General features: G+C 35.0%; 1 long non-coding RNA gene across 2 annotated transcripts in view; it reads left to right on the top strand.

Annotated features, from left to right (window-relative positions):
- Nucleotides 1-7,790: 7,790 nt before the first annotated feature.
- Nucleotides 7,791-25,750, top strand: part of LOC117797256 — a 168,093-nt gene continuing 150,133 nt past the window's right edge. For both annotated transcript variants that reach the window (XR_004622199.1, XR_004622198.1), the window contains exons 1-2: nt 7,791-7,938; nt 10,658-10,822. This is a non-coding gene — a long non-coding RNA (uncharacterized LOC117797256). The remainder of the gene's footprint in view (nt 7,939-10,657; nt 10,823-25,750) is intronic.

Genomic DNA, 25,750 nt, shown 5'->3' with positions numbered 1-25,750 from the left:
TGTAACCAAATTTCACAGCAATTCATTAAAAGTCAGAAGCCTAACTCTTTTACAGTTTTTTTAAAGCAGACCATGGTAAAAAAGAAAAAAAAATAAAATGAAACAAATATAAAATATACACTAAATACTTACGCCAAATCAAAGTCTTTAAAATGCTTTTCCTTACCCACCCTCCCTGCCCCCCAAATGTCTCTCTCTTTTTTCTGTCTTTCTTTCACATCCTATTGCTCATTTTCACATACCTGACTATAACAATATCCTCGGGAGTAGGCAATTCAGTTTACATCTTTAAGGTCAGGGCTTGGGCTCCAAAGACAAGTGTTTGCTCCATTTAGTTCTGCCCTTGAGAACTCCTAACACCTCTTTGGGTCAACAGCTCAAGGCCACGAAATTAAAAGACGACAAATTTATGTTTAGATTTTAACCTCAGGCCACTGTCACCCACGGCTAGAGGATTTTAGAAGCTTTCTAGGGGAAGAATTCTAGAGCAGAAACATACACAATTACAAAATAAGTGTTCTCACTTGTGTTGCCAAGAATAAGCATTTGAAAAAAATATGTTTATACTGAAGATGAATTTATCTACAATATATAACCAGTAACATATTCACTGCAGATCTCTATGATCAAAAAATAAAATTAAGGTTAACCTTTTTTAAACTTTCCCTTAGTAAAGTTAATATATAGAGTGATACTCTCCATTCCAATGTTGGTCTGTTATTTATTAGAAAATCCCCTTTTGTATTCAATTTATACTCGATGTTCACATTGATTCGGTTAAAAAATACATTTTGAGTCTTTCTGGGTTACTACCTTGGAGCCTCATTGCATCACTTTAAAGACAAACTGTGTTGCTCCTACTTTCTTCATTGGGTATTTCTGTCTGCTCCAGCACAAATACAGCTACGAATTGCGGATGTCACAAATAAATGTGGGAACCCCAAGTAAAGAGTTCCCACCACTGAATTTTCTCAGGCTGGAGTTCAGCCACTCTTCATACAGCAGGAACATGTAAGATTAAATCAGGAGAGGCCTGAAGAGATTGTGATAGATAGCCTTTTAAAAATTAACTTCATAATTAAGGAATCATTACTCTTTTCAAAATATATTAGGAATTGGAGTTTAAAAAAGCGATTTCTTTGTAAAGCACCACCTGAGAATTATACAAATTTGTATCCTTCTTAGAACTTTTACATATGACAGATATAATTGGGTATAATAAGGAGGGATAGGGTGCCAGGTGGCAAAATCACCTCCGTAACCACAGAGAAAATGTGTGTGGAATCAGAGATACCTTTTCCTAATTTCCAGTATTAGGGATGAATCTGTGATGTATGAATGGATTTTTTTTTTCCATTCAACATATCAGGCAAAGATCTGAATAAAGTTAATGTTCCCTTTTTGACACCCATATCAGACTGAAAACACCTCAATCAACTGTTGGATGGATTTGGCATAATTATTGATACGCTTTGCAGGATTTAAAGAGTGAGGATTCAGTGCTCACATACCACATTTGAAACGAGCACAGCTTATCAAGTAGAGTTCTGACATGTGTGACTCTTACTATCATTTTGGAAGTGAAATAACCTGTCAGATTTTAAAATGTGTTAACAACTGGATGGTTAAATGGCAGGGACATGAGGAAAGGACATGGGTTTGGTTTGAGATTTTGTTATGGAGTGGAGTCATTGACTGCCAGCCTAGAAGTAATCACAACAAAAGTTTTCCCCAGGGGTTCTGAACAAAAATTCTATAGTAGAATAAATAAACTACTACACAGATTATCTTAACTAGCATCTGCAGTCTTCCTTACAATAGCCATTTATTGATGTCTTTCCAAATACATTAGAAGTGGCAGATGATTTATTTTGCCTTTGAAAAGTACGTATAACCATTCACTCATTCAACAAATATTTAAGTTTCTGCTATGTGCCAGGCATTCTTTTCTAAGTACATTATCAAAATTGAATAGTACAGAATGCCTAGCGTCCTTTTATTGGAGATGTTTTCACTTTAGATGGATTAAAGCAATGTATAGAAGGCACAGATAAAAAAAAAGATCTGTTCTCAGACTTTGTACAATTCTTTATCCTGATTAATTTACATCCGGTGCCTGACACATAGTAGGTGCTTTGAACATGGTGCTCTGCTAGCTTTTCTGTGTTTCAACCCCCGTTGATTTTTTGTGTGAGCAGAATTGTCTAGCAAAAAGAAGCCATCCGACCATTACCATCATTCATTGGCACTAGTCTCTTTTCCATCTATGATAGTGATTTCTTTTAAGGGGCTATATAATATGTTTTTTGGTTTGATTTCAAAGAATGTTTTCCTTATTCTTTGTATTCCTCATGGAAAACAGTGGGAGGCCGGGGTGTCGGAGGTAGAGTGGTTCTGTGGTATTGGGAGAAGACTCAGCATTTATTTGTGAAATTAGCCCTTAAGTGATTGTGTGTTGGCACACACACGCGTGCACACGCATGTGTGCATGACACCTCAGAATGAATTGGAGTCTCCCAGAAAGAGAGTGAGAGATTACGGCCCTTCAAGGAAAAAGTAATGAAATTGGTAACAGTGAAACCTGGGCTGGGTACAATTTTCCTTTTACCAACAGTGAGTCAGTCAGCAGCCATGTTGCTAAGCACCTCTGGCGTTGAGCAGTGCTCTGGGTACCCCTGGATTTGTTGTTGAATTAGTGAAGTATTTAAGAGATACAGATGTGATTGAAACTTTCTTCTGAAGGAATTCAGAACTTGGGGTCTCGACTCTTGTGGGAAGTTTATATCCTATCCTTTGGCAGTTCCCTGCTTCTTCAGAAAATTTTGGCCATCCATTTTTGCCAAAAGTTGATATTTAAGTCCCTTCTAGCCATTAAAAACTATGATATTTTGGTTCATAATTGCTTAAAAATAGATAACGATTATTGCATTCAATTGATTGAAAGGGAAATGAGGCCTGGAGATACTCACCTAAGGGCAGAAAATAATCCAAGCCAAAATTGATCCCTTTTACTTCTACTGAAGTTCTGTCACTATCTGTGTTCATACCTATATCCATCTTTATGACCTCTTTGTTGTCTGCCTGTCTCCTAGATTATTGTCATTAAAGTCTACCCTCTATAAAGTTTACAATAAAAATGTACTCTCAATGAAACATAATGGCAGATTATAATTACTCAGTAAGTGGTGTACACATACCCATATACTGACAAATGCGGAGTAGTATTACCTCTGAGATATTTGGAAATGCTGATATATTTCTAGTACCTCAAACATTCTGCATATACATAAATATAAAGGGGCAAGCCCTTAGAACCTTTTGAAGGTAGGTAAGCATTTTCATTCAAAATGCTGAGTATAAAATGAGAAGGCAAAGCCTGGCAGTAAACATTGAAATACATATATAAATATCTCCTTTGAAATTCCTTCCTGCCATATTGCGCAGTTCAGATTAGTGAAAAGAAGGTTCTTACTGCACAGGATATTTTTTCAAGCTACCGAAACCTATATGTACACATCATTTCTATGATCTAAAAATCAGGTATATTTTATAAACCTTTCGCTTTTGCGCACGCTCTTCTTACAGGAAGCCGTTTTGTATAGGATTATCAGTATATTAGACTTGGACTGTACTTCCAGTTTTTAACCTAACCCTTCTGTATCTCCTAATTGTGCTCTTTCTACTGTAAGAATGCAATGAAAACCTGGGGAATCATATTTTTTTGCATACTTTAAAGTTGTATTTCAGCTTTTTAATATACTATCTAAAATCCAAACACTGTTGAAATCAACTTACTGACAATCAGTTCTGGATGTTTTTTTGCTTTATTTCCAAAATGCAAACATGTTTCTGCTCTCAGATGAAGTATTTGCCAGTGTGTCAAGCACTCCTTCATCCTCACGAAATTAAAAAACAAAAAGGTCTTCATAACCCAATTCTTTAAAGTTCTGTATAAACTTGAGTTTTTGGATGTCTGGGGGTCAGGAAAGTTCACTTGATTTATTGGCTTCCCATTTAGTTAACCTGGTATGGCCGAAATTCCTCAGAGTTTCAAAGCCACCCTGTCGTGTGTGATCTTTTTAATGGTTCAGCCTGGTTAACAAATACTATTTCCGCATTGTGCATCCCTGTCTATAGGAGAGGCCAAAGCTTTTCATTCAAACTATGGAAAGTTTCCTCCTCATTTGCAGGTGGTGGTGTAAACAGGGAAGAAGATTAGGGGTGTGTCCTGGGCCATGTCATTCCCCAGGGCCCCTCCTCTTCTGTCTATGACAAAGGAGTGACAAGAGAAGACTAGGAGACTCCAGGAGGGTTAATGCGAGAGGATGTGGACCAGGGCAGTGTGAGTAGGGAAGAGGAAACGGTGATGGAGAAAGTAGAATGAAGGAATATTGGGAAATATAGTGAGAAAAATAGGCACAACCAAAAGGAGGCCCTATGGCTTGTGTGTTTTCCTCTTGACAAGGTATAGGCATAAACGTGTATTAGGTCAATTAGAGGTATCCCTGATCTTAAAAACGAAAGAAAGAGGAGGAAAACCCCTCTCCTTTATAACCCCCGCCCTTATTATTTTGGTACAAGGCCTCAAGAAAGGATTATGACACAGCAGCCTTGCTTTTTATAAATGCATCATCTTTTCTTAAATAAATATTAAGTACATTTGGCTTTTGGGTGTCACACAATTAGCAAATTAGTCGTTCACTAACAGCATTCATCTAGGTTTTATAACACTTTGCCTCCCTTAATTTTAGAATATTACATGCAAGGGGGAAAAATTGCCTTCTTTTTTATTGCACTCATTGAAATCCCTTCTCTTAATGCTAGGCTCTGGAGTTACAGTGGCAGTTAGTTCTGTCATCAGAATATCAGCACTTTGAATGGAATTTTGAAAATTACAAAGACTACACCAGCATTATAGCAGAATCGATGGTTCTCTCTATACGATAAATGCACTCTCATTTTGAAGCTTATGCATTTCCTTTAATATAGCCCCCCTTTCACTTCAATTCAATTCATTGCCTTTATTACAAGTATGAGATGGGAATTAGAAACTTCCCCCAAGATTTCAGATCTTTTGTGTGTGATATTTGTGAGAAGAGAAGAACTTTTTACTGTTCTTTTATATATATATATATATATAAGATTTAGTGACTTAGCTAATGTTCTAAGAGGTAAAACAAACTGTTCATTTGCACTTATATTCATGGCCAAGAGAATCTAGAGGTATAATGGAGGGCTTTTAACTCCATGTTTAAGGTATCCTCATTCTTTCTAACATGGTATTCTTCTAAAATGCAGTATTCCAAGTATGACATTCAGAGAGGCCTAGATGCGGTGTTGCATCTCTGGAACGGCCATGTTGAAAATTTGCCAAAGGACTGTCATCTTTGTAGACTTTGACAAATGAGTCTTGGGTTATTTGAAACTGAAGCAGAGGCCATTTTATTTTAGTCCAGTTTCTTCTAGATTTTCATGATTTGCCCATTGGGGGAAAAATATTCCCCAGCAAATCCAAGGGCAGGTAGTCATGCTGTGCCAGATGGGGTCACCCTCTATTTGCTAATGGCTACGGGGCACTCAAGAGCAGCAGTGGATGCCATTCCTGGAGAACCGGAGGGGTGACTTGAACATAATCTGTAGTGCTTTGTCTATCACCCCTGTTGAAAGATTTGTACAATGTAATTTCATTTTTTGAGTTGAGTATTTAGCTCTTTGAATCACCATGCATTGGAAATGAGACCTTGAATAAGGTCCTTGTCTTAGAGAGGAGCTGGTGCTGTATAAAATAGTTATATAAGTTCATGCATTTCCATCTGTTTCTCCAAATATGGGTGTTTCTTTATTCATCAAGTTATTAATCCTCTACTTAATATCACACTCAAGCTGAAACCTAATTATACAAGTCCAGAACCACAGCATAATATTATGAAGACAAGTGCATATATTACTTAAAGTTCTAGTAATAGCTTTTAAAGGTTTGTATAACTTGGGATCACCATTTTGAGTATTATTGGTAAAATTATGAAAAGCTGTTCTAGGATCAAAACACAATGGCATGTTGATTTCATGGTAAAATGCGATCTTGTAATTGTAATGAATATCTCAAGAGCTATGGGTCGTTGTATAGTTTAATTCAATTACTTGATTAAATAGAGATGATCCCTTGTAGGTATCAGCTAATCTGATTCATGGCAATTTACATGGGATAAACTTAATATATATATATAGTAAGAAATATTTCATTTAACATATATTTTTACTAGCTTTAGAATTTAAAGATCATAATTTACTCGGCTCTGGCAGCACACACATACACACGCGCACACACACATACACCCTGTGGTTAGTTTATTCCTTGCTACTTTTACAATCAGTTACTGCTTTGGTGAAAGCCTAAAGCTTAATCCATTAAGAGCCATTCAGAACAAAACAAACAAACAAAGCTTTAACCACTTCAGTGACAACAGTGCAGAACCAACAAGCAGCCTTCTTAGAAAACCCTAGCAATTTTAGGATCAATAGCCTCATACTGGATGCTTCTAAGTGATAAAAGCTGGAACATTTGTGCTGCCAGGTTTTAGAGAATAAAACAGAACACAAAAGTGTCTGGGAAAGATAATTCGATAAGTTTAGTTTGGAAATACCCATGTAGTGCAGAGGGCTGATTTAAGTCCTATAGCAACAGTCATGATAAAAACAAGCTAAATTAAATGTAACTTTGCACTGAAAATTTTACCTATGTGTCCTGAGGGTTGAAACTTAAAATATATTTTAGTCTTTCTCCAAGTTCTACTACCTGCAGCTTTATTATTACTATTTCTAATTAATGCAAGTGAAATCTGTGGTATAGCTGCATTTATATCTATTTTTTGAAAACAAATCTTATCTAATATCTCCATATTAAAGTATTTAGAAGAATGTTATATTCTACTTGATTCAAGGGTACAGTTTTAACAATAAAACTAACAAATACATTTATATATGAGAAGAGCAAAAACAAACATTTTTTTCCCACAAGATTAAAAGCCTGTTCATTTCCTTTTAGAATTATTTCATTGTATATTATCCTTTGTGAAAAACCCATTAGCTTCTTTTATACATCCTCAAGTCTTAAATAATACCCCAGTGCTGCAGAATATGTTCCATGGAAAAAAATCTACTGACATTCCATAGAATAAAAAAGCCCTCCTACATCATTACATTATCCTTTTCAGTTTTACAAAACAATTTTACAATACTGTATCTCCTGTAGCTATAGTTTTTTTAATGCCTTTACGTTTATACTTAATTATAAACTCAGTAATGAAATAGGAGTATTATTTATTATTTATCTCAAAATGTCAACTGGTTAGACTTTACCCACAAATTATCTGGAGGCATTAAATTATATACCTTCATAGGTAGTCAACAGACGCTTGGGATTGCCTGCAGTATGTTTACAAGCTAATTTGTTTACTGAATATTGTCTACTCGTTTACATTTCTGCTTTTTTTTTTAAAGCAGATCCTCACTGAATAAATATACTTAATACAAGGAATTTATAAAATAAATCTTTTTTAGTTTTAAAAGCAAGCATCAAATCAAAAGCAAAATAATCTCTTTGCTGAAATGTTATCAAATAACATTGACCATCAACATTTTACAGACTGAAGAAATAAATTACCCTGCAATACCATTAAAATGCATGATTTTCTTGTGTGTCAGGAATGCTGTGCAGTTTTGTCTGGATTCATTAAGGCGCTCACTGCATAAGTGCGTTGCCAACAGGGATGTGGGTGGCTGTAATGGCAGCCTGTAGGTTTGTATGGAAAACAAGTATGGCACAGTGAAAAAAATCCTTCTCTCACCCTACAGATACCTGTACGGAGAGCTTGGGAGGCATTTCCATAGGCTCATTGTCAAGTGAAAGTTAAAGCCCCCACTCACTGGGAAGCAAAGGTAAGTCTGAAAAACCGCACTGAAGAAAAAGGAGAGGGGGTGGGGGTGGGGATGAAATCACCTAGCATTGAAGCAGCCTAACCAAGTGACAGACACGTAGACAACTCTGATGCTGCCAGAACAACACTCTGCACAGCCCACCAGCAAGCAATTTGTCACTGCGACAAGAATATCCTCCGCAATTTGGCATCAGGGTCCTTGGACAGCCAACTGCGCCTGTACAGCACGAGACGTGCTATTCGGCAACGGGAAAGATGGGAACCAAGGTTCTCGTTATGTCCAAACGTGTTATTTTATGAGAAACATATCTTTTGTCATGATCAACACAGAGACAGAACAGTAGTAATTGATAATAACTGGGGACAAATAAGACAACAAATTGAAAAAAGTGTGTTCTCGTAGGTTTTTGAGGTACCCTGCGTGTTGAGAAGATTTCAGGATGCTCGCTCTGTTTGTCTGGTATTTTATGGCACACTCCCACAGTGTTTCCCAGAAATAATGAATCTATAGGTGCAAGGATGAACTGGGAAGATTTTTGGTAGCAAACCATTTGCTTTTAGCAGAACATCCTCTTTGCTTTGTTTTAGACTTTATGTGTTTGTATATTGTGTGTTGATTAATATGTCGCTAAGTGCAAATCCTTTCCTACTGTCATGATTTGAAATAAGACAAAGAATTCAAGGTAAGTTGGGTTATAAATGTGCAAAGGAAAGACCCTTTACTCTTTACATTGCTACTCTGGTAATCTATTGTAAAAGTGCAGTAAAGGAGAGAAGCCAGGGGCATAGGATAAAGGTATCTGATAAATAAGCAAGTAGTGTTCCCCTTGCCAATTACTTGGCATCTTACTTTGTAATTAATGCCACAGTAATGAAAAAAGTGGTAGGCATGAAGATTGGGCCTTTTGTGCATTCTATACAGAATCAAACACTCATAAAAATCTAGCTCAAAGCTAGCCTAGTTTGGCTCTCTCCACAATCAAAACTTGCTAGAGAATTAGAACAATCCCATAGGGTGTGTGTGTGTGTGTGTGTGTGTGTGTGTATTGCAATGTATTATATAAGAGTGACATCAGGCAATTGTGGTATTGCTGTCTCTATCACACAGACAAGAGTTTCCTTCATTCCCCAGACATGATAGAAACTTATACCCATTCTGCCAGTATCTAACATCATGGTATCTATTATGTTGTTCACTAGTTGTCCTATGAAACACTTTAGCTAACTGCTACTGAAGTGGCTATGATAACTGCCTTGCAATGCCTGGTGCATTTCCCAGTAGCTTATAAATTTGTGCTTTATGGGAACGTTCAGGAAATACTGAAGCTACTTAAAAAGTAAATAATAGTGAATGTGACAGTACTAATAGGCGTTTTTTTAAGAAGTAGGAAAGAATATAATTTAGGCAATTTTGATATCATTTGAAATACAGTACAAATTTCAAAAATACCCAGTCAATATTATTATAATCCTTCAAATATGAAAAATATATTCTTCTCTAGCTATACATATGAACCGGATATTGGATGATTTGGATTTGGGAAGTTGAAGAAAGAGATGTTTAACTGTGAGACTTTGAAAATGGCATTAGGGGTAGAGTATGTTGAGTAGCTATGTATGCAGATGACTAAATGAAATGACCTCAGATTTATATCCTTTTAGGGGTAAGACACAAAGGGGAGCACAGAAAGGAATGTGAAGAGAGAATGTTCAAGGCTGGAGGGTACAAAATGCAGTGGAGATAAAGAAAACTAACCCCTACTTTTCTGAGCTTTGCATGGGGTGTTTTCCTTGCAACCCCCATTAAAGTCAATGGGAATCATGCAGCTAAAACCCTGTGTAACTCTTTGACAATTTACTTCCTAGTGTCTGGAAAAGAGTACTACCTACTAAGGGCAATTTACTCATTTTAGTTTGTGCCTCCCATACAAAGATGAATTTGATAGCATATAGCAGGAGGAAAAGAGAGACTGCATTTAAGATTTTGTTATTGCAAAAGAAATCATCACTGAAAAATGTCGCCTAAACTCTCACCTTGTTTAGCAACAACAATAAACAGAGAAAAGCAATCCAGTGAAAGAATATGAAAAGAAGTATGGACTTGATTACAGGAAAAATGGTGATTGCTATATGAGGGTTTTTTTTCCCCCATTTTAAATTCTCAAGCTCTGAACACAATCGCAGGATAATAAGACTAGAGGACAATTCTTAAGACACCAAATTGAAGTTCTTGATTACTTGCTTTTTCCCATGCACCTCAAGTTGTACATATGTAAATATAGCTATGGTAGCCTTACAAAATCTTTAATAATACAAATACAGTGAAGGGGGGGTTACCATAGCTTCTAGTTATGGGTAGAAATATAAGTAAAATGACAGATATTTATCCTGCTGTAAGCAATAACTAAATAAATGTATTGTATCCTCTATAGAATATTATTTTTGAAAGCTATAGACTGTGCATGTTAAAAAGTACATGCTATTTATAATCTCTTTCATGAACTTGGAAATAGAAAACTAACACTGGCTTTCAAAGTCTTTATTTTTATTATAAGGCTCTATATTTCTTTACTCTCAAGTGAAATGTCTATTTAGGTGCTTTACTGATATAATTCTTATAACTGTACAACCATATAATAAGCTTATGTGGGCTGAAGATACAGCTCTTATGTTTTCTGAGTCCCTTCTCTGTGATTTGTTTTCTGACTTTTCCTTTGGAGGGTGAAGAAATAAGACACTACATGGCTCTGCTTTTTAGTGCATGGATCAGAGACACATCTATGAACCACTGCCTACGCAAGTTGATTACTGGGCAATATAATTTCTCAGTTTTTATGGGTAAATGAGTGCTTCTCGCCATGGACCTAGCTTGTGCATCAATTTAGGTAAGCATACTGCTGCAGCAGCCTTGAAACTATTGCTCTCTGATTGTACCAATTAGCAAATCCTGAACTTTACCACCAGGAAAAGACATAGCTCCACATTTATGAATGCCTGGCTTTTGAGAATTAGAGTAATTATGTCACCAAACCTACCATTGATTTTCAGATAGACATCTCAATAATTTTGTAAGAGTAAAAACCTTTCCAAAAGCACACTGATATTTTTATGGCAGAAATAATACATAGGGATGAATACAGTGATTTGATATGTGAGAACATTTAAGAGAGAGAGATACTTTACTTGAACAGAATTTAGATGTGTTTCTGGGCTGAGTCTTTGATTATAAATTTCATGTTGGAGGGTTTTGACTCTGTGAGAACTTCTGAAATCTGATTTCCTTGGAGAAGGGGGTTGAGAATTCACAAAATAATAAAAAGCATGTGCTGTTATTAAAGTAGATTATGGTACTATTGTAAAGTCATAGACAATGATAAATTTAAGACATTAGAATTCTCTAAGTTGTAGTTTTAAAACTCACAGCTGGTTCTTACATCCCAGGCCATTCATCGTTTTGTGACCAGATCACATATCCTTAACCAAATACACGTTAAAAGATTTCTGGTCACAAATTAAACCTGAATCGAATTTAGCACACAAAGCTCTTTAGTTATCCATTAAGGTTTTGTTTTTAATTTTTTTCTTCTTAGTGTTTTTATAACCAGCAAGAATAAGTTAATAACAGTATTTAAGGCAAAATAAACTCAAGTATTACAATGACAATGTCATTCACAATGTTACAGAAACGTGTTTTCCTCCTATATTATAGTGACATCGTTTTTTTTTGGGCAAGGAACTGAATAATCATTAATACATTCCATGGAATCATAGATATATAGGATTATATATTTTAGATCTCTCATTTTACGAATTATCTTTGCCATGATCTGAATGAATAAAATATTTTAATTCAAAATTAATCTCCATTTACCTCAGGCTGGTTTTGCTAGAAATTTACCATGAATCAGTGTTTGAAAGCATTGATGTTTAAGATAACTTTCAGTATTCACTTTTCTTCCTATCTCCCTCCACTTAGTTAAGAAATTATTATGACTTTGAAATGACATCTATGCAGTCATTTTGTAGTATGTAGGTGGGGAAGACATACAGAAATAATATATTTTCCCTTGTAGTATCTCAAAATCATGCATTTAGTTTGCAGAACACACACACACACACACACACACACACACACACACACAGAGTCTGTATTTCTTTTAGCTCAATAAGCACATTTTGTATATATTTGCCCTGAAACATTTTCCCTGTCCCGGGCGTGGTGTTTCAGGAACTGATTTTATCACCTGTACAAGAGAATTTTACAAATGTTCTCACTAAGAAACCAGATAAATAAGTGTAGAGTCAAATTAATGATTGGTTATATTCATAAGGATGAGTTTATTTACATTATTTTCTTTACTGTGACCACATTTGTCTTTTTCTTACATCCCTTTTTATCTTCATTTCTTCACACATGGCACTTGAGTAGCCTTCTATAACTAAAATATATTTGGAAAGCTAAAGTGCAGAGGATGATAATTTTGGGGTAAGGGCACGGTACTGTTAACACTGTTGATTCTCTGGCCCCAAAGATCTTTGGGATTGTTCATTGTTCATATGGTAAATTTATGATGCTCCACTTCAAAAATCTGAGGCCTGGCGTGTGTAAGAAAAGGAAGCCACTGTATAATAGACTGAATAGTCTGGAGCAAAAGGTCACCCAATATTACATGTGCTTGTTTGGGACCAAAGCATGGGAAAGAAATCCTCCAAGCAGTGTTAAGTTGTCTGCCCTTTCATTGGGGGGGGGGTATGTGTGTGCAACTTTAACTTTAAGGGGATTCAAGCACAGGTACTGAAAAAGGAAGAGGACTTTTAAGGTGAAATGAGATCTGGAAATGTTTCAAAGATACCCTAAACCAGACAGGAGAAAATCTATTTCCAATAGTAAGAATTTTGAGGCTTAAAAAGTGAAGGTGCAGAATGAAAAACATTTTTTTACAGTTCTACAGTGTGTAACGAAGTAAGGCAATGGTTCAGGTGAAATGCGACATAGTTTTCATAATTATTTAAGTGTGAAAGCATATATTTGGGTTCATTCATGGTCTTTCAAGGGACAGTGTTGGGCAATGGAAAAACCAAGAAGATGTTTGTCTGATTTTTCAATATCATGCTATCTAAATATGAGCAAGTCATTTAAACTGTTCAGGGCCTACCTGGGTACAAAATGAACAGGATTCTAACACTGTTAATGTAAGAAGGACTGCAAGGTTGTGATTATTTCTGATGCCTGGTGTTTTCATTGTTGTTTGAGCTCTTATGCTTTGAAAGGGTGTATTTTGTTTACTGTGATAGTGTCATTCATTTACTCATTTGTTCAGTGAAAGATAGTTACTGAGTATTGACTAAAGAGCATGGCTATTCTTGCTATGAGAGACTGAGATAAAGTTCCAAACCTTTAAAATATTCATAGTCTACTGAATAAAGCAATAACCCAAATTAACAACACAATATAGTAAGGGTTATGATAAAGGCACACTAACATTTCTATAGGAAGTCAGAAGAGGAGCTTCTAATTTTACTCAGAGAGACTGGAAGGCTTCATAGAGGAGGTGATCACTCAATTAGTTTGATGGTAAAAATTGGACCACTACCGTTTCTTGCCAGTAGGCCAAAGGTTGCCATAGGAGAGCTGAGTTAATTTGTGCTGTTTAAGAGGCTCTTGGCTTTAAAACTTTCTTTTTTTGTGTGTGGCTTTAAAAATTTACATTATGTGAAGTTCTGCTTCTGCCAATTTGTTTTGATATTGGGTTTTCTTTCTTGTCTTTTATGTTACATGGGGAGGAAAGGAGAAGCAGTAACTACTTGCTACCTATTCAGTACCTCCATTTTTTGAATGGTGTGTATGAGTTATGCATGCTTACGTATGATAAAGTAAACGTAAGTGAATATGACTCTGAGACTTTCATGGTATCTTTTGAGGTAATAGGAATGATTCTGGAATAACAACAAACTCAAACAGGGAAACCTACAATCAAATTGTTTTAAATATTTGATGGAATTCTAGGGCTTTCCAAGAACAGCTAAATATATAAGCATTTTTTCCCTTTCTATTATAGAATTGTGTTAGAAAGATTCTCTTTCTAGCATGTGTGAAAAAGAAGCAGGTAGCAGGAGGGCTTGGTACATAGAAAATATTTGAAACAAAATCAGAATTTAATGACCTAGGCCAGTGTTTCTCAAACTATAAGGTGCATAAGAACCACCTGGAGAACTTGTTAAAATACAGTAGGCCTGGGGTTGGATTGATGAATTTTCATTTTTTACAAACTCACAGGTGAGGCTGATGAAGCTGGTTGAGGATCACACTTGGAGAACCTCTAATGTAGACCAGTGCTTCTCAAATTTAATATGTCTATGAATCACCTGGGGATCTTGTCTAATTGAAGATACTGATTCAGTAGGCCTGGGGTGCATGGGAAAATTTGCATTTTGAACAAACTCAGAGGTGATGCTATGCTGCTGGTCTGCAGATCACACCGTGAGAAGCAAGGCCTTAGGTGATTTCCTATATTATGAGTGCAAGTCATGTGACATAGCCTGATGATTTAAGGAAACAATAAGATCAAATAACGATTTTTCAAGTTCATTTCCTAAGCAAGTAAGATTGTATTCTTACCAACAATAACTAACAAAGAATTATTGTTTCTTCTTAGATATCATGTGAATATTACAACCTCACTGAGAGGTATTTCCTGAGCTTCTGTTGCGTGTATAAAATACTTGCCCTAGTTACTGTAGAAGTTAGGTGAAACGTCGGTTTCTTCTTTTAAGTAGCTTCTATAACTTCCTTGGGCATGTATTAAATGCATTATATTTCCTCTAATTGTGATAAGTTGTGTATGAGTACAGAAGGTAAAAGTGGTTTGGTCTAATATGTCCAAAAGAAAATCTTAGAAATAGTACTATCCACGTTGTGTTATTTAGCCACCCCTCTTATTTAAAAATTCTTCTTAGTTAGGTAAGTTCTATTTATATAAAGCAAAGGTTGAACTAACTAGTGAAATGAGCTGGAAAATATACTTATTTTTGATCAGATAACAGGCCCCAGTGGATTATATGGATGTGGGTGTGAAAGAGCCTTACTGGTAAGTGTTGGCTGTCTTCAACCTACATTTTCTCAGTAATTGATAATTCTTCATTCCCTCTCTTCTGTGTAGACCTTTTAAAAAATAGAGGAGTGAAGTAATGGTAGTATATTAAGGGATTTGAAGTACAAATTTCCAAGAGAATGTTCAAATAAAAAAATGCAAGGGATAGCATCTGTAGTATATACTTTGGCCAACTTTCAGTGATTTTAGGTGCCCTAGGGATGCATACATTTCTATTTTCCTTATGCCCCTCCCTTTCACAAATTTTCAAGTGATATGATAGTGTTAAATTCTGTGACTCAACACAGTTTGAATAAATTTCTCAGTTCTCAGTTTGTTTATTTTTTTGATGGACTTGATCAAATATAGGTAACTGATCATATTAAAGCAACCCAAACCCTCAGCCAAATAAATGTATATATACTTAAAGTATTGACACAATTTTTAACAATTTTTTTTTGTCTGGGTTATGTGATTTTTGTATTGTCATTTCTGAGGATAAATGATTATCTTTACAACAATAATAGATGTTTCAGTGCTTTTGTCATTTCTACTCTTTCTTCCCTTTTTCCAAGTACATTAATTTCGATCCACTCACCAAATTGGGCTCTTCCAGGAAAAAATTTTACTTGCAGGGTATTTGACTTCTTAAAATACTGTACTGTGTCTTACTATCTAACCAAATGAAGTTGCAAACAATATAGTTCTAAAATGTAGATGTTTGGGATAGAAGAGCAGTGGTTCTTAACCTTTTTGGAAATCTCTCTTTATAGAAAATGCTCATAAGTACACTCAAAGAAATTTCGCATACAAAATAGTGCATATTTACTGGCCTTTTGAAGGAAAATTAACAACTCTGATCTTGATAATTGAGGTGAAGTTAACAAAAATCCATCTTTTTTCTCCTTTCTTACATAGACATTGAAACCAGATGGATCAATAGACTGTTTTTCTAAATACATCATTTTGTTTTTATTGCGTAAACCTTGCCTTACAAATAAGCCTTTATACTGATTTGTAACATGGAAGCAAGTGGACATCTGGCTTCTCTGAAAAATATGATTCACTCATTTGCATTTTTAAATTCCATTCATTCCATTTTTAAATTGTTCACTTGTCCTCTTTGCTCTTTCTAAAAGCAACTCTTCTTCGCTGTCTTCAATTTTAAATACCCACAGAGTTTATGTTACTTATAGTTCAGAACATCATCTCTGTAACATTTTTAAACGAAAGTCAATATTCAAGGTCAACAGCATGTGTAAACCCACAATATCTAGGTAAGCGAGAAGTTAATTGAAAACCAGCAAGGAATTTGTGTGACAAAAATCGTTTTACTCGTAGTACTTTATATTGGTTGTGGAAGGTTTTGAAATAGCTTTCAAAGGGCATTAAAAAAATTTCAGGATCAAAATACTAATAAATAATTTATCCTTCAGGTTGGTTTTATTTCTTCAAAAAATATTTTGGGTACATAAAGGTGTTTTTATCATTAATGATATACTGTAAATAAATTCTGGGAAGAAAGATGTTAATGCTATTCAGTTGCTAATAAAATATTGTTTGCAGCATAGTTTTTGTGAGCAAAAATGGAAAGTATAAGAATTTGAAACCTGCAACATTTATTCATTAATTTAAGTACTAATACTTCCTCTTTATGGTGACAAATCCAGAATCTAATAATTTTCACAAGGTTGAAATCTAACAATAACCAAGAGCAGAGTAGCTCAAGTTCCATTCCAGTTTTATGTAAAACTTCTCATGAGTGTTTTATTCCTCATCTTACATAATTGGCCTCTATGGAATCCCAGCATTTCAAAATGGTAGTGTTGAATATTTAAATGGTTAAAGTTGATCTCTTTGCATATTGTATATTTCCCTCTAACTAACTAGTTATGTCCTGGAAAAATGTGCATGTGTGTGTGTGCATGTGTAAAAGAAAAGATTTTCCTCCAGTTGAGTGGAATAGCTGATGGGTCTAAGACTAGGTAATGGAAATGGATAATCGTGATAGACAGAGATGAGAGAATGAGAGAAGTTGGTGCATAATGGCCTTCAGCTGTGAATTTTGAACTTGATTCTGAAAGTATATCAGAAGATATTGCTTTTCTAAGAACATCAACCACATGAGTTTTAAGGAGATTTACTTAGGAAACATACAGAATGGACATTAGTAGAGATGAGAAACTGGAACCAAGAAGACCAGGTAGCTGAAGTTATCAAGCTCTGAGCTTGCATGCTATCACTTATAATTCATATTTCATTACAGATGTTCTTTGCTAACGTTGTACAATTTAGAAAATTTTAGAAGAACATACTGGATTTGAAATTAGGATAAGTGAATTTGGTTAAATTTCCCTGCTTGGATTTCCTGACAGCTATTACATTGAACTAAATCACATTTCCATTTAGGGTCTAGTACCTATAACTGGGGGGAAATAAATGCTTATTTTAATGATTTGGTCCATAAAACCATTAGAGAATGAGAGCCACCTTTCCTGGTGGCAAGGCATTATAAACCTGTTGGAGACAAACTGGAGAATTTTAGAAGCTAGAATCATAGATGTAGGTCACTCCTAGAACTATTTACGCACTTAAGAAGTTGATCCCTAGAGTAGCCTGAAACATAATCAGGTAGACTAACATGATTCTGGTGAGGTAAGGCAAATGGGTCCCATAAATCGTATCAGAAATAACTCTTCTGTTTTGAGGAGGATGAGATGTACTGTCATCAGGACACCCACTAGATCTTTTGAGGCGTTGTTACTACTTTCACATATATTGCATGGAAGTTTAATATGATGTAACGATCTTCAGTTCCTTTAAGAACAAGAAGCAGTCTTCCTCTCTCTCCCACTGATGCCACTGTCAGAATTCAGGATCAGGGGACACATTCTCTCCCTTTAAAGGAAATTTAGCTGCCCTCTTGTTGGGAGAGAGTAAAGCTGTGTAAGGTGTTGAATGCCGATTAGCATGTCAGTCAGGCTGTCTATCTGATATAATTGAAAGAATTGAAGGAGCCTTGAAAAAACAGGTGTGGAGAGAAATGTGGACAGCTGTCCAAAGCATTTTATGTCTGGAACAAATGTTCATGGACTTCTCCACTGAAGGCGATATTAAAAGCTAGTTTCTGAAAAATGACTAGAGGAGTCTCTGTCTGGTAGATTAGGTCAAAGGAGAAATTGGATATTTGAGTTGGTAGGTCACAAAACAGGTACTGAATCCGTCTGTTGTCCTCTTTAAGTAAAAATCCAGATGGGTTTTGGCTTGTTTTAGGTTATATTCTGCCTCACTTGTTAGATGGGATAATGGTATCAGCTCCTACTCACTTGGTAGTTATGTAGCCATGATACAATAAGATAATTATTCCTCAGTATAATAATTTTTTAGATTTCAGGGAAAATTGCAAACACATGAAAATCTAAGATATAAGCATTCTGTAGTGCTTTATAGTGCCTTTCATTTGGAGTTATTATTACAGATATTTATGAACAGAAGTCCTTAACTTCTATTTGCCATTAGTAAAATTGTAGACCAATTGAAGTCTTCATGAAGCCAGTATACAACCCACAGCTATGGAACAATTTATTAGTATGACAGGTCAGTAAAGAACATGAAAAGGCAAAGCTAAAACTTTTCTTCTGAAGCCTATTTTCTCTCTTATTTTATTTTATTCCAGTATAATTAACATACAGTGCTATATTCATTTCAGGTGTATACTATAGTGATTCAATAATTCTATATATAGAATATGTTTGTATTCTATAAATTCTGTATATTACTCAGTGCTCATTGAGATAAGTGTACTCTTGATCCCCTTCACCTATTATATCCATCCCACACCCCCCACCTCCCCTCTGGTAACCATCAGTTCCCTATAGTTCAGAGTCTGCCTTTTGATTTGTCTCATTTTATTTTGCTCGTTTGTTTTGTTTCTTAAATTCCACTTATGTATAAAATCATATGGTATTTGTCTTTCTCTGACTTATTTCACTTAGCATTATACCTTCTAGATCCATCCATGTTCTTGCAAATGGAAAAATTTCATTTTTTTATGGCCAAGTAATCAAACAATCTTCCTGCCTACCTTCCTTTTTTTTCTTCCTTCCTTCCTTTCTTCCTTTATCAATCTATCTCTCTCTCTCTCTCTCTCTCTATCACATCTTGTTTTTCCATTCATCTATTGATAGACACTTGGGTTGCTTCCATAATTTGGCTTTTGTAAATAATGCTTCAGTAAACACAGGGGTGTGTATATCTTTTTGAATTAGTATTTTTGTATTCTTTGGGTAAATACCCAGTAGTGGAATTATTCTATCATATGGTAATTCTATTTTTAATTTTTTGAGAAACCTCCATACTGTTTTATACCAGTTTCCATTCCCACCAACAGGGCACAAGGGTTTCTTTTTCTCCACATTTTTGCCAACACTTGTTGTTTCTTGTGCTTTGATTTTAGCCATTCTGACAGGTGTGAGGTGATATCTCATTGTGTTTTGATTTGCATTTCCTGATAATTAGTGATATTGAGCATCTTTCCATGTGTCTGTTGGCCATCTGTATGTCTTCTTTGGAGAAATGTCTATCTTCTGAAGCCTATTTTCATTACCATGTAATTATTTGTTTTGTGTCAAGTAACCGTTTCATTGAAGTAAAACACATGTTAAAAAAATGCACAGATTTAAGTGTACATATTATTGAATATTTGAACAAAGTGATTTAAAGGTATAGAACAATATTGGCACATAAAAAATTCCCCTTTGTCCCATCTTGTCACTACCCCCAAAAAGAAAACACTATTTTAATTATTTGCTCTGATTGATTTTATGTTGTTGTCCTTTATATAAGTAGTAACATATAGTATGTACTTTTTTGAATCCATGCTGTAAACAAATGTGGTGTAATTGTGGTTTATTTATTTTCATAGCTGTAGAGGATTTCATTGCATGGATATACCAAAAATCATTTATCCCTACTTTTGATGGGCAGGGTCATTTCCAATTTCTGGCTTCTATTGATCTTCTCATAAGTATTTTGGATGTATAAGTATACTTTTCTGCTAAATATATACCTAGGAGTGGAAATACTGAGTTAAGATATGTTCAGTACGTCATTTTGATTTTAATTTGTTCTCTTTTGGCAACTGATAAATTTTGGCCACTTCCCTGTGTTTATTGGCCATGGTATATTCTCTTTTATGAAGTATCGGTTGCCCATTTTTCTTTTGGGTTTTCTATCTTTTTTCTTATGGTTTTGTAGTACTTGGTATATTGTGCGTACATGTCCTTTGTGAGATAAAAGCTTTTCAACCATCTTTTTTTTCCAGTATATAGTTTGCCTTTTCCACTTTCTTACTGGTGACTTTGGATTAATATAATCTTTTAATTTTGAAGTAGTCTTTTCCTTTATGATGAGCACATTTTGTGTCCTGTTAAAGATGTCTTTACCCCAAGGATGTAACAGTATTCTCCTATTTTGGGGGAAATGATGTTTTTACCTTTTATTTTTATATCTACGGATCATATGATTGATTTTTGTGTATGCCATAGGGTAGAAATCAGTTATAATTTTTCCTTATGTATATTCAGTTGGCCCAATGCCATTTATTGAAAAGACACTTCTTTCAGTTTTGTAGTTCAGTGTCTCCTTTTTCATAAATCAAGTGACTATGTGTACGTGTAGATTGTCATGTGATTCTTTAAGTTCCTTGTGTACTATGCTGTCTTAATTATACTTTGTACTAAGTCTTGATTTCTAGTAATGTATATCCTTTGACTTTGTTCTTTTCCAAGATCTGTTGTTATTCTTATCCCTTTGCATTTAAAATTATCTTGCTAATTTCTGCATTTAAAATGTTTGCTAGAATTTTCAGTGGGAGAAATGCTATGCTTTCAACATTTATTCATAAACATGGTAAATCCTTTGATTTATAGTTTTAATGGTCTTATTTCTTTCAGTATTTCAGTTTTATGGGTAGAGGTCTTATACGTGTTTTGTTAGATTTTTTTCTTTGACATTTGCTTTTTTTGGATGCTATTGCAAATTGTAGATATATTTTTAGAATTTCATTTTGTAATCTTTAGTGGTCTATAGAAATATAATTTATATGTTTATATTGACCATTTTTGCAGTTCCATTGCTTAATTCCTTTACAAATTCTAGTGGTTTTACTATAGAAGACTTTGGATTTTATAAATATACAGTTATGTCATTTGTAAATAATGTTATATTTCTCTCTATCTAAGCCTTATGTCCCTTATTTCTTTTTCTTCCTTATTACTTTGACTAGATGTTGAACAGAAGAGGCACTAATGGACATCTTTGTTTCTTTCTCAGTCTTTTGTGTTGAGGGGAGACATTTCTTTGCACATCATATGTGCTGTAGGTTTTATATAGGTATGTATTAACAGATTAAGGAAGTTTTAGTGTATTCTTAAAAGTGTACTGGTTAATTTCCTAACATATACAGATTTTTCACTTACCTTTGTAAAAAATTGTTTTCTAATCTAATAGCAGTGAGTTCAGAGAATATGCCATGATTTCAGTTCTCTAAAATTTATTGAACATATACCAACATAGATAAAATGTGGTGTACTTTGGCATACAGTCCATGTGTACTTGAAAGAACGTATATTCTATCGCATTTGAGGACAGCATCCTTTTCTTTTAAAGATTTATTTGAGAGCAAGCGTGCAAGCAGGGAAAAGCAGAAGGAAAGGGAGAGGGACAAGCAGACTCTATGCTGAGCATGGAGCCCTCCCAATGTGGGCTTGATCCCAGGGCCTGGAGATCATGACCTGAGCCAAAACCTAGTCAGATGCTCAACCAACTGAGCCACCCAGGTGTTCTAAATAAATCAGTTAGGTAAAGAGTATTTATTTTCTTGCTAAATTCTTCTTTATCCTTATTATTATTTTGTCTATTTATTATATTATTACTGAGAGGTATTACAATCTTCCAATATGATTTTTTTATTTGTGCATTTTCTATTTCTGTCCATCTTATTTTGCTTCATATAGTTTAAAACAATGTCATCAGATGTATATAAATTTAAAGTTGCTGTATTTTCCTGATGTATTAATTCTTTTATCATTAGAAAATACCCCTCTTTATCTCTAACAAGATTACCTACCTGAACATCTACCTTGTGTTATGTCAGTATGGCCATACTCATTTTCTTTTGCTTAGTATTTGCAAGATATGTTTTCTGTCCCTTATTTCCAACCTCATTGTGAATTTAAGGATATATTTTTTAATAACATAGAGCTGGGCTTTTTTTTTTAAATCATTGGAAATCTTTGTTTTTACAATGGTGTATCTATTCCATTTATGTTTAATGTAATTGCTGGTACATTTGAGTTTATATTTACTGTCATGCTATTTATTTCTTGTTTTCTCCATCATTTTCATTTTACTTTTCTTTTCTTTCCTTATTTTGCACTAACCAGATATTTTTAGCAATCCATGTTCCCCTCCCCAAACTCCTGGCTAGTTTGGTAATTATGCCAAACTTTTTTTTAATTGATTACCTAGAGATTATAACTCATATCCTTGTTATATGACCATCTATTTTAAATTTGTACTTGTACTACTTCTCAGACAATGCAAGGTATACAGAGCACTTTGTCTCCATTTACCCATTTCTTGACTTTTGTATTATTGCTGTCAAACATTTCAATTCTGACTATATTTTAAATCACAAAATATATTATTTCTTTTCATAGTTTTAATATCCATTTTGATGTATAAGCATACTTATATTTTCCATTGCTCTTTATTCTTCTCTGCATTTCTGTGTTTACTTCTGGATTCATTTTTATTCTGCTCCAAGAAATCTTTTACTATTTAATGTAAGTCTACTGCTATGAATAATCTTAGTTTTTTTAATTTTTATTTCATCTTCACTTTTTGAAGGACATCTCATCTGGGTATAAAATTCTAATTTAGTAGGATTTTCTTTCAGCACTTTAAAGATATTTCATTATCCTCTGGTTTCATTGTTTTTTTCACTCCTTTGAAAGTAATAGCTTTTTCACTCATAGGGAACATTAAATTCTATGATTCTTACCTGTTTATGCTGAAGAAACTCAGTGTGGTTTTCTTTGTGTAATTTTTTTTTTTTTTTGTATTTACCTGCTTTGGGTTTATAAGACGTTCTGGATTTGTGCTTGAAGTTTTTCTTCAGTATTGACAACTTAATGGTAATAATCTCTTTAATACTGTGTTTACCACATTCTCCCTCTCCTCTCTTCAAGGACTCAAATTGCATATAGGTTAAACCTTTTTAAACACAACCCACATATATCTTATGATTTTACCTGTACTTTCCATTCATTTTATCATCCATGCTTCAAGACTATACTTTCAGGGATCATTTCTATAGTTTTTTATCCTCCATGCTTCAGTCTGGATATTTTCTACTGATCTATCTAGCTCTGTAAGCCATCCTTGAACTCTTTCCAAACCATTGTAAAGCCTATATTGTGAAATTTTTATTTATTTATTTATTTACTTATTTATTTTTGTTTTTTTATGTCCCAGTTGTATGGTAGGATTCTTTGGCCTGTTGAACATATTGATCTATTTATCTTAAATTCCATGTCTCATAATTCAAAGATTTGTGTCAACTATGGGTCTGTTCTATTGTGTAGTTGTTCTTTTGATAATTTTTCTTCATATGACTGTAATTTTTTATTTACTGAATCCTGTATACATTGTATTTGATTGTAGGAACTGATTTCTGTTACCCCATTCCAGAGAGGGTTTAGCATATCATTTGGTAGGTAACAAAAGGACAGAAAATATCAAACTAATGATGAATTGAGCTGACTGGAGGTTGATTTTCTATCTTTGTAATGGTTGGTCGTCTTCTTATTCATCTCTTTCCAAAGGTACAGCTTTCCAGGGTTTTCAGCTGACAGGCTTTCCGGGGCCATGAGAATGTCTATACTCTGTCCTGGTTTATATTTGCTTTCTGCTTAGCTTCTTAGTGTAATGATCAATGAGCTTTATTGGTAATTTCTTTGAAGAGAAGAGATTCTTTCTTTTTGAGAAGTTCTAGAATCCTCAAATGCCTTGATAGCACAAAACTTAGTTTTTGCCTTTTCTCTGGGTAGCAGCCGGCCTCTACCTCTTTTCTCATCCCCTTGCCCTGAGCCAAGAATTGGCATGTGTCATGAGAGGAAAATAAATATTTTAAAAATTTGGTTTGTTTTAGTAAGTTCCTTTTTCGTCAAAGGTTTGCCTTTCGAATTCTGGCTGTCTCAGCAACTCTCCAATACCTGCAAGCTTATGTCTTTATATGTTATTCAGCTTTTCCTAATTGCCCTCAGCAAGATCCTTGATCTATAAGCTGCTCCCAAAAAATACGTCTTTAAAAAGACTTATTTATTTATTTGAGAGAAAGAGAGAGAGAGAGAAAGAGCACAAGTGGGAGGGGCAGAGGGAGAGGGAGAATCTTTTTTTTTTTTTTTTAAGATTTTATTTATTTTTATTTGACAGAGAGAGACAGCCAGCGAGAGAGGGAACACAAGCAGGGGGAGTGGGAGAGGAAGAAGCAGGCTCCTAGCAGAGAAGCCTGTTGTGGGGCTTGATCCCAGAACGCCGGGATCACACCCTGAGCCGAAGGCAGACGCTTAACGACAGCGCCACCCAGGCGCCCCGGGAGAGAGAATCTTAAGCAGACTCCATGCTGAACATGAAGCCTGATGCGGGGCTCAATACCATCACCCTGAGATCATGACCTGAGCTGAAACCATCAAGAGTCAGAGGCTCAACCGACTATGCCACCCAGGCACCCTGTCTGTGTGTGTGTGTGTGTATATATATATATATGTATTTTTTTTTTTAGAAATGAGGTTAGCCAAGATTCATATTTTACATATTAACAATTTGTTTTAAAATATTCAGGCATGGGGCGCCTGGGTGGCTCAGTCGTTAAGCATCTGCCTTCGGCTCAGGGTGTGATCCCAGGGTTCTGGGATCGAGCCCCACGTCAGGCTCTTCCACTGGGAGCCTGCTTCTTCCTCTCCCACTCCCCCTGCTTGTGTTCCCTCTCTCTCTGGCTGTCTCTCTCTGTCGAATAAATAAATAAAATCTTTAGAATAAAATAAAATATTCAAAATTCTGTATCACTTTATATTATAAGGACCTCCATAACTTTTTGAGCATCCTTTCCTGAGTATGTATATTATGAATCTGAATTTAGATAAATTTCCATTATCTTTTAAAATATTTGTGTTGTACACTTTATTTATTTTATTCATATTTTTGAAAGATTCATCTATTTCAGAGAGAGAACAACCTGGGGAAGGGCCAGAGGGGGAGAGGGAGAGCGAGGGTGCTTTGAGCAGACTTCCCACAGCATGGAGCCTGCCTTGGGGTTGATCCTAGGACCGTCCACTTAACAGACTGAGCCACCGAGGTGCCCCAGTGTTATACACTTAGAAGCCTCATTATGTTTTAGATTTTAATAAAGAAACCTCATTATGTTTTCAAATATTAGTAAGTCAGAATTTTCGTATGTGGTACTTCAGTTATAAAGTGATAACAAAATAGGAGGAAAAAACATCTCTCAGGGCATCCTAATAGTTGGTTCATAGGGGGCAAGTATAGATAGGTCTTTTGAATTAGTCGATAACTAAGTTCTCTTGAATGAAGCTCAAGAAATCCATTCAGTAATATAATGAACACTGAATATTAGAATGGATTTTGATTTTTAGAATC

Source organism: Ailuropoda melanoleuca, chromosome 20 (genome assembly GCF_002007445.2).
Source record: "Ailuropoda melanoleuca isolate Jingjing chromosome 20, ASM200744v2, whole genome shotgun sequence".
Classification (NCBI taxonomy): domain Eukaryota; kingdom Metazoa; phylum Chordata; class Mammalia; order Carnivora; family Ursidae; genus Ailuropoda; species Ailuropoda melanoleuca.
Note: the sequence above shows the minus strand (reverse complement) of the source record. Positions and strands in the feature narration are given on the sequence as shown.